The sequence below is a fragment of the Phymastichus coffea genome, unplaced genomic scaffold, assembly GCF_024137745.1.
Source record: "Phymastichus coffea isolate CEN01 unplaced genomic scaffold, Cenicafe_Pcof_1.1 PCOF00015, whole genome shotgun sequence".
NCBI lineage: Eukaryota > Metazoa > Arthropoda > Insecta > Hymenoptera > Eulophidae > Phymastichus > Phymastichus coffea.
In genome coordinates this window covers 6,391,305-6,402,488 of record NW_026706826.1, presented here as the reverse complement: position 1 = coordinate 6,402,488, position 11,184 = coordinate 6,391,305, and the positions used below count along the sequence as shown (strand labels likewise).

The 11,184-nt window shown below is 33.1% G+C and overlaps 1 protein-coding gene across 8 annotated transcripts in view; it reads left to right on the top strand.

Annotated features, from left to right (window-relative positions):
• The first annotated feature begins 388 nt into the window (after nt 1–388).
• Nucleotides 389–11,184, top strand: part of LOC131675033 (latrophilin Cirl-like) — a 795,927-nt gene continuing 785,131 nt past the window's right edge. For 7 of the 8 annotated variants that reach the window (XM_058953849.1, XM_058953854.1, XM_058953850.1 and 4 more), the window contains exon 1: nt 389–971. The gene's annotated coding sequence lies outside the window, so the exon portion shown is untranslated. The remainder of the gene's footprint in view (nt 972–11,184) is intronic. The other variant, XM_058953848.1, reaches the window with a different exon arrangement.

Below are 11,184 nucleotides of genomic sequence, written 5' to 3'. Positions count from 1 at the left end.
GTGGGTGATGGTCTGAAGAAACATAATTCTGTGCCCGGGTTCGACTTCAGCACACCGAATTTCTTCGGTTGCATTACATCCAGTTCCTAGTTCTGAAAAGGCGTTGGCCTGTGTTTTTTTATGTTTATAAAATTAATTAACTGTCTACAAATAAACGACCGTTTGTAATCCGTGTTATTTAGTATTTAACGAACTAATCTATTATTTATTTAGGTTTTGCATTATTAAAAATCAACTAATTCTGTAAACTAACTTTTAAAACCTTTTGTAATGTCATGATCACAAAGCATAAAGTCTAAATAATAGGATAGAGCATCTATGTGACATGTAGCGGGGGGACGCCGTTTTCGTGACTTTTCTTGACACCTAGTTTGGCGATTGACGTCGTCGTGAGAGTATCGCTGTATGCGTATATTTTACATTTGTATTTCGGTAATTTGTAGTGGCGATAATGTTTAATGACTGCAAATGTTGTTTCGATAGATTCCTGTTGGCTAGCATACGTGATACAACCGCACAGAACATATATTAATAAAAATTTAGTTTCCGTAGAATTCAAGTACATCTGTATTATTATTATAATTTATTCATTCGATCGTCACATTAACAGCTGTAATTAAAATGTAGTATTACTTTATGATACATTTTAAATTTGTATTTTATCGATTAATTGTAAACGTTGGACGTTTGAGGGTTGTCTTGATGGATGCTATGTGTAACCTGTTGTAATTTTCAAGAATGTCAGATGCTGAAAAAATTTATATAGTATTTATTCTTTATTGAATTTCGCATATGTTGATTTGGAATATGTTTTTTATATTTTAGATAATGTTTTTTATGAAAATGTGTCATCAGTGATGTGATAACTTTTTTTGACAATCAGACTAATAGTGAAAGTGCTAATGAATTACCAAGAAATGTACATTTTGTATAAAATGTTTTTTCACAACTATTTTCTGAAAATCAAGCTGGTATGAATGATTTCAGATATAATTATATTTAATTAATTCATAACTTATTAATCAAAATGATACTTTCTGAAAATTATTTTAATTTCTAAGTTAAAGTAGCATAATGTTTATGTGTTTTTTCAAAAATTTATTCTGCTTAGTTGAATGTTATTTATAAATTGACATCTTAAATGAAAATCAATAATAGTAATTACGGTATAAGCTAACTTAATTGTATTAACTTTATTAAGTTTTTATAACGATAACATTGATATCATGAGTTATTATTTGAAATTATTTATAAAAATAGATTAATAATGTTCACTAAAATGTTGCGTTTTCAACCATTAATTACATTAAAACAAATACATTTTGTTATGCATATTAATGGTTTTCATAAACAAAGTATCTGACCACAACTATTATCTTAAGATAGGACTATCAAAAACTTTAGAATTGAAGTAGTAAAATTATAAATATTTTAATAATCATTAGTTTGTAAAACTAGATTAATCTAAATGTTTTAGTTGAAAGTATATTGAGTCAGTATTGATTTTAATTTTCAAGATATCATTTTAAATTTCATAAATAAAGCTGTGTACATTTTTTATTTTGCTTTTTTAATATTCTTATTCAACATTTAATGGCAACTTAATATTTTACTATTAAAAATTGAAAAAGATTTTGATTGGACAATATTTAATGGATATTATCCTTTAGAGGACCAGGATTTGAGCTGTTTTATCTCTCATAGGAAATCCCTGAAAAAGGTATCTCATATCATGGATTCATCATCGATAAAGTGTCGAACATGGGGTGAGCAATGGCTTTCGTGTCCTTTAAAGGTTAATAAGTTCTTTCTAACTCTGAAAAATGATGGTATGTTTGGTGTTAAATTGGTTTAGTGGTAATTTCATGTTGTCGTAAAATTGATATTTAATTAATAGTTATAATAATATTTGTAATAAATTACTATTCATTAATTATTTTAAATAATTAAATTGGTTCTATGGCTTCATTGTAGGTGCTTCATTTTGGATAGCAATGTGATTAAAATATTACTTATTATGTTCTACTGGGTGGTAATAAATGAATTGTTAATGGATTGAAGCAATAAAATTTGAAGATATTTCTTATATAATTTTAGTTTTCATCAACATTCAATATTCAATTTTGTTTATTTAAAAAGTATTATAATCTCAAAATTTACAAAATGCTTACTTTAACAAAGCTGTGTTACCGATTTTGAAAATCAAAATTTTTTCCAAAATTAAATCATTCATGACTGTGCTTTGATGGTACTTTCTGAGTGTTTTTGCAACATGATAATCTATTCTTTATAAGTAAGAATTGCTTTATGATATATTAAATTTTATTATGTAATTGTTTCAGATTATTGTTGTATCTCTTGTTACAAGATTAGAAAATTTTATGATCCTTGCATTTCCTTATAAAACACATACTTTTCCCCAAGTTATCATATATAATTATATCAAGTCATTTATTATCAATTTCAAAATAATAGCTGCTTTACTCTCAAAGTATATAATTTTGGGAAAGAAATTCAGATAAAAGTTTTGAATAAAAAAATCTTGCACATCACTTGGTGCATTAGCAATTCATCTAGATCAATTAGCAAAGTTATGGTAGCTATCAGAATTCAAAAACTATGGATTTTCTGGATACTTCAAACATGAATAATTTTGCAGAGATATCATTTTGTCAGAAAAGTTTGGCAATAAAAAAAATTAATTAGTTTATTTGTAAATATTAATATTGTAACAAAATTATCGCTAACGACTTGTCCAATTACTTTTGAATATCTTAAAAATTTTTGAATATCTTACTTACATATTTCAATATTACAGTTTCAAAGTTTAGAATTAAATTCGCAATGCATTATTTTTTAAAAATAATATTTCAACACTCAGTGCTCATATACTTGAACTATGCACGCTTCGGAAAGTAAATATACTGCAAATGTCGTTTCACACATGTTGTATCAAAAGTAGAGTTAGATATATGTGCGAGGAAGAGTTTTCATCCTCATGTAGTCTATTCGTCTTCATTTTGCTTGAGTGGAAATGTCCACAAATGACTTTTTTGCACTAGTATCGACAGATGCTATTTGTTTTAGGTAATGTACCGTTGGTATTGCGACACATTCGAGCTGTCATATATCAAGATTTACGATCCATACAAAAAATGCAGAATTTAATGCTTAAGTTTTAAATCCCATGTTCATTACCTACTGTTGGTACTGCGATATATTCAAGCCGTTATATATAGATTTCGACCAAAATAAAACATGTAGCTTTGTTCGAACGTATTGTTCAACTTCTGAAACCAATTTTCATGCGATATTTTACGCAAATTTATATGCGTCAAAAGTAAGATGATTGTCATTTTTAAAGTGGTATTGATCATTGTTATAATTTTTTCAAACTAACATTAAGACCTTAAAATTAACACATATGTGCTTGAGACCGTAACAGATAATTAAGTTTTTATTTTTGAAAATTCGAAACACACTTTTACCGTGTGAAAATACATGTTATCGATTTTGAGGTTATAACTTTTTCATACAAAGAAATTTACTCATCAAATTTGGATGAAGACTTGTGACGAATTAGTTTTCTTATCACAATCTCTGCTAGATAATCCTGTAAGAAATTTTTTTAATTGATTACAGCAGCAGAAGTGCAAGTGAAGAGCAAGCTGAACGTCTATTAAAAAAAGCAAGAGAGCCGAACAATCACAATGCGCATGCGTAGAACAGGAGGAAACCAAGTAACTTTCGTAATAGCCGGTAGATTGAAAATTTTTAGTTTCATATCTGAAAATTTGATCCCATCAATGGATTACCAATTTTGTCTTGTTTCGACACATTTTCATCGACAAGCCGACGTGTTACATTACTTGACTCTTGGAGTGAGTGGACATTGTGAACTATATGTGAATTCGTTGTTGTTGTGTCGATGCCTCTATCTGACGCAGCATATTCTACTGTTTGTTTGCTGTGGCATTTTTTACCCGCGAGCATGTGATGACATCAATTATGAGTTTGCATTTTTCATCATTATACTTTATTTGCTTTGATAATACAAGGGGTGTTCAAAAAGTAAGGTGACTTCAATTTTCGCGGACTATGTACATTCAAGTTTTGAATTTTTGTTATTGTGTCGGTACACTCGCCATGATCATATATTCATAGTTTTAACTATATAGTACGTGTTGTTTTTCTAGCAGAGGCGTCAGAGGTTGGAAGTGTTTGGTGTGCTTGGCGATTTTCTTCTTTCGAAAAGAATGGAGCAAAGAGTCTGCATTAAATTGTGTGTGAAAAATGTAATCCAGTGCTTTAAAGCTCTTGAAATGTTGACAAATGCATACGGTGAGTCTACTCTGATTAAGAAAAATGTGTATAAGTGGTATAAGCTGTTCCAAGAAGACCGGGAGGATGTCGAAGACGAACCTCACCCTGGAAGTCCCAGAACATCAACAGATAAAAAGGTTGAAGAATTTAAAAAAATTGTGTTAAAAAATCGTCGAATCACCATCAGAGAAGTTGCAGAAGACGTTGATCGGTTGGTTCACGCCATGATATTCTTTCGGAAGTTTTGGACATGAGACGTGTGTCAGGGTAATTAGTTCTAAAATTGCTTAATTTTGATCAAAAGAACTGTCGCATGACCATCGCTCAGGAGATGTTCAGTGAAGTCAATGAAGATCCTGATTTTCTCAAAAGGGTTATAACTGATAATGAAACGTGAGTATATGGTTATAATGTCCAAACCAAAGTCCAATCGTCCCAATGGAAGATCCCAGAAGAGCCAACACCCAAAAAAGCATAATAAGTTCGATAAATGTCAAGGTTTTGCTCACTGTCTTCTTTGATGACCGTGGTTCATCATGAATTCTTATCACAATGTCGCATGGTCAATAAGGAGTACTACCTTGAAGTCATGCGTCGTTTACGAGAGGCCATACGCAAAAAACGTCCGAAATTTTGGAAAAACAATTCGTGGATTTTACATTATGATAATGCATCTGCTCATTCGTCGTTGCTTGTGAGAGATTTTTTGGCCAAGACCAACACCACAGTCATGTCTTAGCCTCCATATTCACCGGATTTCGCTCATAGTGACTTTTTTTCCCTAAAACTTAAGAAACCCATGAAAGGACATCGATTTTCAACGATTAAAGAGATAAAAATTGCATCGCTGAAAGAACTCAAGGCCCTACCTCAAAATGATTATCAAAAGTGCTTTCATGATTGGAAAAAGCTTTGGCACAAGTGTATTATATCTAACGGGGGTTTCTTTGAAGAGGACAATATAAATATTGACCAATAAATAAATATTTTTTGAGAAAACTATAAAGTCATCTTACGCTTTGAACACCCCTCGATCATGTATTGACTTGTGTTTAATCAGGCCTCACACTTACATTTCAATTCTACCCTAACTCTGCAATTATTATTATACTCTTGTTTACGAACGCAGTTTTCTCTGACAGATTCCTTGTCTCAAAATCAAATCGTGATGATATAACTTCGGATAGCTGATCAGTCTTCGGTCGTTGTCGGGGGGGGGGGGGGGGTGACAGCTGTACAAAAGAGAGTGTGAGGTGACATTAGAGGCATCGTTACCAGCTCTAAGAGTCCGTTTTTTGATGCGGTCGAAAGAGGGCTGGTGGTTTTACGGTCACCCGAGAGACAGAGAATGAGCTATCGTCAGAAGTACTGTTACAGAACTCTTTATCCTGAGAATAGTGGCTTTGTGTCAGTGGAGCGAGTTGTACAACTGACTTGAAATGCCCGATGCATTAACTTTTGAAGCTGCAATGTGGTGCCCTTCTCTACTATAGCTCTTGACATGTGTAGGGGTAGAACTTACCCAGTATGAGTTGCCCTTCTGGTGATGGCACGGTCAACTGTGTTAACTAGTATCACACTAGTGCTGTAAAAAATATTAATTCCTGTTGGTACCTGTGTTTGTTAAAGTAAACATCATGATTCGACTGGCGTGTTAACACCGACTCAACATAATTTACCCGCTTTGCAAAAAAAAAAAAAAAAAAAATGGCGAAATAAGCGACAAACGGTCAATGAGGCACTTAATAAGCAAAGAAGTAATCGAGTGAGGATTCGTAATCCAGCAAAATTTTGGATTCCTAAAATCATCATCCTGTCGTACAAACGAATGTGGAATTTGCGCAATTGCTAAAATTGAGAGTGAGCGGTGAATGAATTTTGCTTCCAGCAGCTGGAAGACGTCCTAACAACTCTTATATATTACTTTATGGGTGTGTCGAGAGTATTCTGCAGTGCAGACTCTGCATCTACTAAGCAGAGAACAATATCTAAATAATTGTTAACGTCTGCATCACGTCATATTATACTCATGAATACTGTACTAAGATGATTTGCGAACGATTCAGCTTTTTCCTCGTCCGATCTTGCTCAATTACCACCGGGTTTTCTGATAGGCGGTATAAATGTAGTTGGTCTTTTAAGTTGTTTAGTACCTTTCCATAATGAGTAATTTGTTGCTTTTGTAGCACTCAGTGATCTGAGATAATTCTACGTTTCTGTTTTTTTTTCTTTACATAACATTTTCTTTCGATCTTTGGATGCTTTATTTACTTTAGTTTTGTCTTGACTCGATCTAGTTATCTGATACCTTTTTCTTAATAATCTCTTTTCTTTGATTTTTTGGGTTATTTAAGTGGAAGTGGTTTGCTGTGTTTTAGTTCTGTTTATTATAGTAGAGCATTTGTCAGTAGTTTCAGTTAGAATTACGTTAAGTATGTTGATGCTGCTTTCTACATTATTAACTGTTTTAAGAGGAACGTCGCGCGTTATGCGTTTCTCTATCTAAAGAGCATATTTTTTCCAGTCGACTATACTGGTATTGTTTACTTTATTAAATACTTGGTGGTTTAGAATAATTGGCGCATTCCAGACTATGACGATCAACTTTTTAGGGGAAGGTTTCGTATTTTTTTGAAACTTGGTCTACATGTTGCCTATATGGTTATGTATTTAAGTATGAATTATTAGATCATTATAATAATTATATTAGAAGTTATAAACAATTGAAAATTTTTGACGAACAATTTTCAGTAATGTATATCTCCGCAACCATTTAAGATATCGAAACGAATTTTTTTAAATTACGTATATAAGGGTGTACTTTGAAAATATTAAGCAAATAATTATTAAATATTAATTTTTGCTAAAATTATTAACATTTTTTTAAACATTTGGCCATATCTCAAAAAGTGTTATTTTTATTTTAAAAATTCTTTTTTTATTGAATTCCTTGACATTTTTTCTTTAAGAATACGTTTTAAAATTCATCGAGTGATAATTAGATGCGACACAGTGAGCAATAATATCGGACGCTCACGGGCCCTATGACGCTGCTTGGCCGCGCGTCGGCGCTGTCACGATTCGAGATTATCGTCCTGTACAGTCTTAACCCTCCATAAATCACTTATATTTAAAAGTCGTAAATCCAAACCTAATTTTTTTTCGAGTTTCTAACTATCCTATGTATGTTCGAATTTCTAACTACCTTAATGACTGTAGACTATATAACTATAGTTTTCACCGATTTTCAATGTACGTATTTTATGTTACTTTGAAGCAGAATTCATCAGTTGACTGAGTGTCTTCTTTCGGTTCACTTGCATCTTGTACGTACCGTAGAGGTATATCAGTTGTAATACCAGTGAAAAATTCTAGTGAATTATATAGTCAACATGGTTTTCAAGTACTGTAAGAATTTCTTTCAAAAACATAAAAAACGTTGTGGTAATTTTAAATATCTACCTAAATCTATACGTGAAGTTATTTCTGCTTTTATAAAAGAAAATAAATTTTTATATGAAACATGTAGATTGATATGCAATAAAATTATTCGTGAACGTAAAGGAATGAAAAATGCAGGTAAATTTCCGATGTTAATTGAGGATTATGCAGTTAAACTACGCGAAGAACAGAGCAATAAAAATTTGAATAAAGCACTTTATTCTCAGTATAGTCAAGACGAGCATGCTGTGGAAGTTGATTTCTGTGATTTTAATTTTAACGCGTCATCTAATAATAATTGTGTTATAATAAAACACTAATTAGAAAATTGTGAAATAGAAAATAATGAAGATGAGTCTAGTGAGAACGAATTTTGTGATACTTCAAATGAAAAACAATATGCTAAAAGCCGTTTATCGCGTGAAAATCTTCAGAAAGATATCGAATTCCAATGAAATCAATGTGAACTAAAAAAAGATGTGTTCGAATCCGTTAATTTTTTACTAAATAAACTACAGGTTTATAAACTATAGGTGCAATAAATTTAAATGATATACAAAATCCACAAATTATAAATAATAAAATTAATTTTTTGTCGTCGAAATTAAAAAGCATATTAATAAAAGATTATGAGCAAGGTGAAACTGAAAAGCCGAGTGATTTCGAGACACAATTGATCGAAGATATTAAACAAAAATTTGCCAAAGCTTTGAGTTACGCAGAAAAATTAAGTATTTTAACGCTTCTCCCAGAATCTTGGAGTGCTCGTAAAGTAGAAAAAATCATAGGCTGTTCATTTCACGCTGCTCAAGAATCAAAGAAGTTAAGAGAAAAAGAAGGCATGTTAGTTAAACCTTTACCGCGTAATAGAATGTGTATTTTAACCGATGTTGTTATTCAAAGAATTCAAAAATTTTATCGGGAAATTAATATAAGTAGTCTTCGATCTGTTGCAGAAGATTATAAAACTATTAAAACAGATACTGGTAAAGTTAAAATTCAAAAACGGTTAATGCTTTTTAATTTAAAAGAAACTTATGTGCTTTTTAAAAAGTGGTATAATGGAAATTATAATGAAAATATTCAATTTGGATTTTCGACTTTTTGTCAATACCGACCGGAAGTGTGTATACTAGCTAATGATTCAAAAGGAATTCATAACGTTTGCATTTGTATCTATCATCAAAATATAAAATTACTACTAGATGACCTACATTCTTTAATTATCAAATTAAAATCAAAAGAAATGATTCCAACGGATTATAAAGAAATATTAGACATTATTTTATGTGAAAACCCCATTGAAGCGTGTCGTTGCGATGAGTGTTTTGATTGTCCAGGTTTTAATGAAATCGCAAACCAGTTCTATATCTTTTTTAATCAAAATTTTATTAAAAATATCAAGTGTAAGCAATGGGCTACCATTGATAAAAAGTATCAATTAATTACCGTTACGTTGACAATAGACGAGTATATTGAAATATTAAGAAAAAAATTTAATCACGATTTCAGAATTCACGATTATATTGCTAAAAGTCAAAATGATTTCGTAAGATCTACAATAAATAATTTAAATGATAACCAGTTGTTAGTAATGTTAGATTTTTCAGAAAATTATAGTTGTATTATTCAAAATGAAAGCCAAGCCCATCACTGGGATCATAAACAAGTTACTATTCATCCTTTTTGCATTTACAGAAAAGTTAATAACAAAGTAGTGCCGAAACATTTGGTAATAATTTCTGAAAACTTAAATCATAATGTATAAGCAGTGACATTGTTTGAAGAAAAATTAACTTCTTACTCGAAAGAACAAAATTATAATGTAGATAAAATCATTTATGTATCAGATGGCGCATCAGCTCAATATAAAAATAAATTAACTTTTTGAATTTAGCAAACCATTATAAAAAATTTTTAATGAAAGCTGAATGGCATTTTTTTGCTTCTTGTCACGGTAAAAGTCCATGTGATGGGACTGGAGGAACGGTTAAGAGATTAGCTAGACGGGCTAGTTGCAAGGTAATTTAATTAGATTACCTAAAGAGTTATACGATTGTGCACGGCAAGCTCTGCCCAATTTAAGTTTCGTTTATTGCAGTAATGAGGAACACGATAGTATAACAGATAAATTAAAAATTTACTTTGAGAAAGCTAAATCTATTAAAGGTACTAACTCATCTCATGCTTTTATTCCACTCAACAAAAATGATAAAATACAGATGAAAGTTAAAAATGTTTCACATTCTTCAGAATTTTTAATACAAAATATAACATGATATAATTTCATTTATAACGGGGTTCCTACTCAGCTTCGCTCGAGCGGGACACGCTATATAAAAGTAACCGCGGAAAAGTAGATAAATGGCTCTCCAGAGCAGATCGGCACTCCTGCACCGAACGTCCTGGGTCCAGCAGCTCAGTTGCCTCCTTCTCGAGTCGAAAATTTGGCCCGCGGAGAGTGTCGTAGGCTACGCGTGAAGATGCGCGACGTCCAAGAAGAGAGACTCGCGCGGGTACAGTCGCATACACAATTACGGTTCGAGGAACGGGGAGTCGGCGGACAATAAGCACTCAAATACGATTAATAGTGGATGCGTGTAAATTTTAATTAGCAACAAGGAATACATAATATCAAAACGCGTCGATATAAACAAAGTCAATCGTAACGCAAGGAGACTCGCAATAATTTGACGGTGAAGAGGACGAAACTGCGCACGCGCTGTGCGGTTATGGTCGCGCCAGCACTCGCTCTGTTGTGAGCTGTGCGCAATGACGACAGCGAACCGGCGCGCACCGTTCGAACGAGGAGGCGACAGCGCTTAACCTTGTCGGATCAAGTAGCAGCAAAATCGCCTCGCAGGAGCCGGGTGTTCACGAACGGCAAGCGGCACTTATTCAGTTAAAGTACGACGAAAGTACAAAAGCGACAGCACACTCGCGGAGAGAGAGAACATGCCGGTATCAACGGTGGCCGCGGCGAAACGCGTACAAGAGAAAAAGGCGAGCGTAAACGCGCGGCTTAATTAACGTAATAAAAGGGAGAGAGAGCGGTATAGAGAGAGAAGACAAGCGCTAGACCTGGTACTTACAGTATCGCCGCTTGCACGCTTAATCTAGCCGCTGTCCAAGAGCGTTAAGTAGCGAACTCGCTTCTGTTGTGTATCCGCTCTTGTCGTCGGTGAATTGGCGATGACGCTTCTCCCCTGATAGGAGCGGTGCTGATCGCCCGTAGTAGGCCTCTGCTTCAGCCCCGCTGTAGCGATATTCTCTGCCACCTTCTAATACCAATTCGTCGCGAAGAAAAGCCAGAAAACTTGTGGTGACTCGTACGAGGAGTCTTAGCTAGTCGCGGATTGCAAGCCAACTGTCTCGATTTTCGAAACTCTCTCTCTCTCCTCGCAAGGAAGCGTCTCTCCG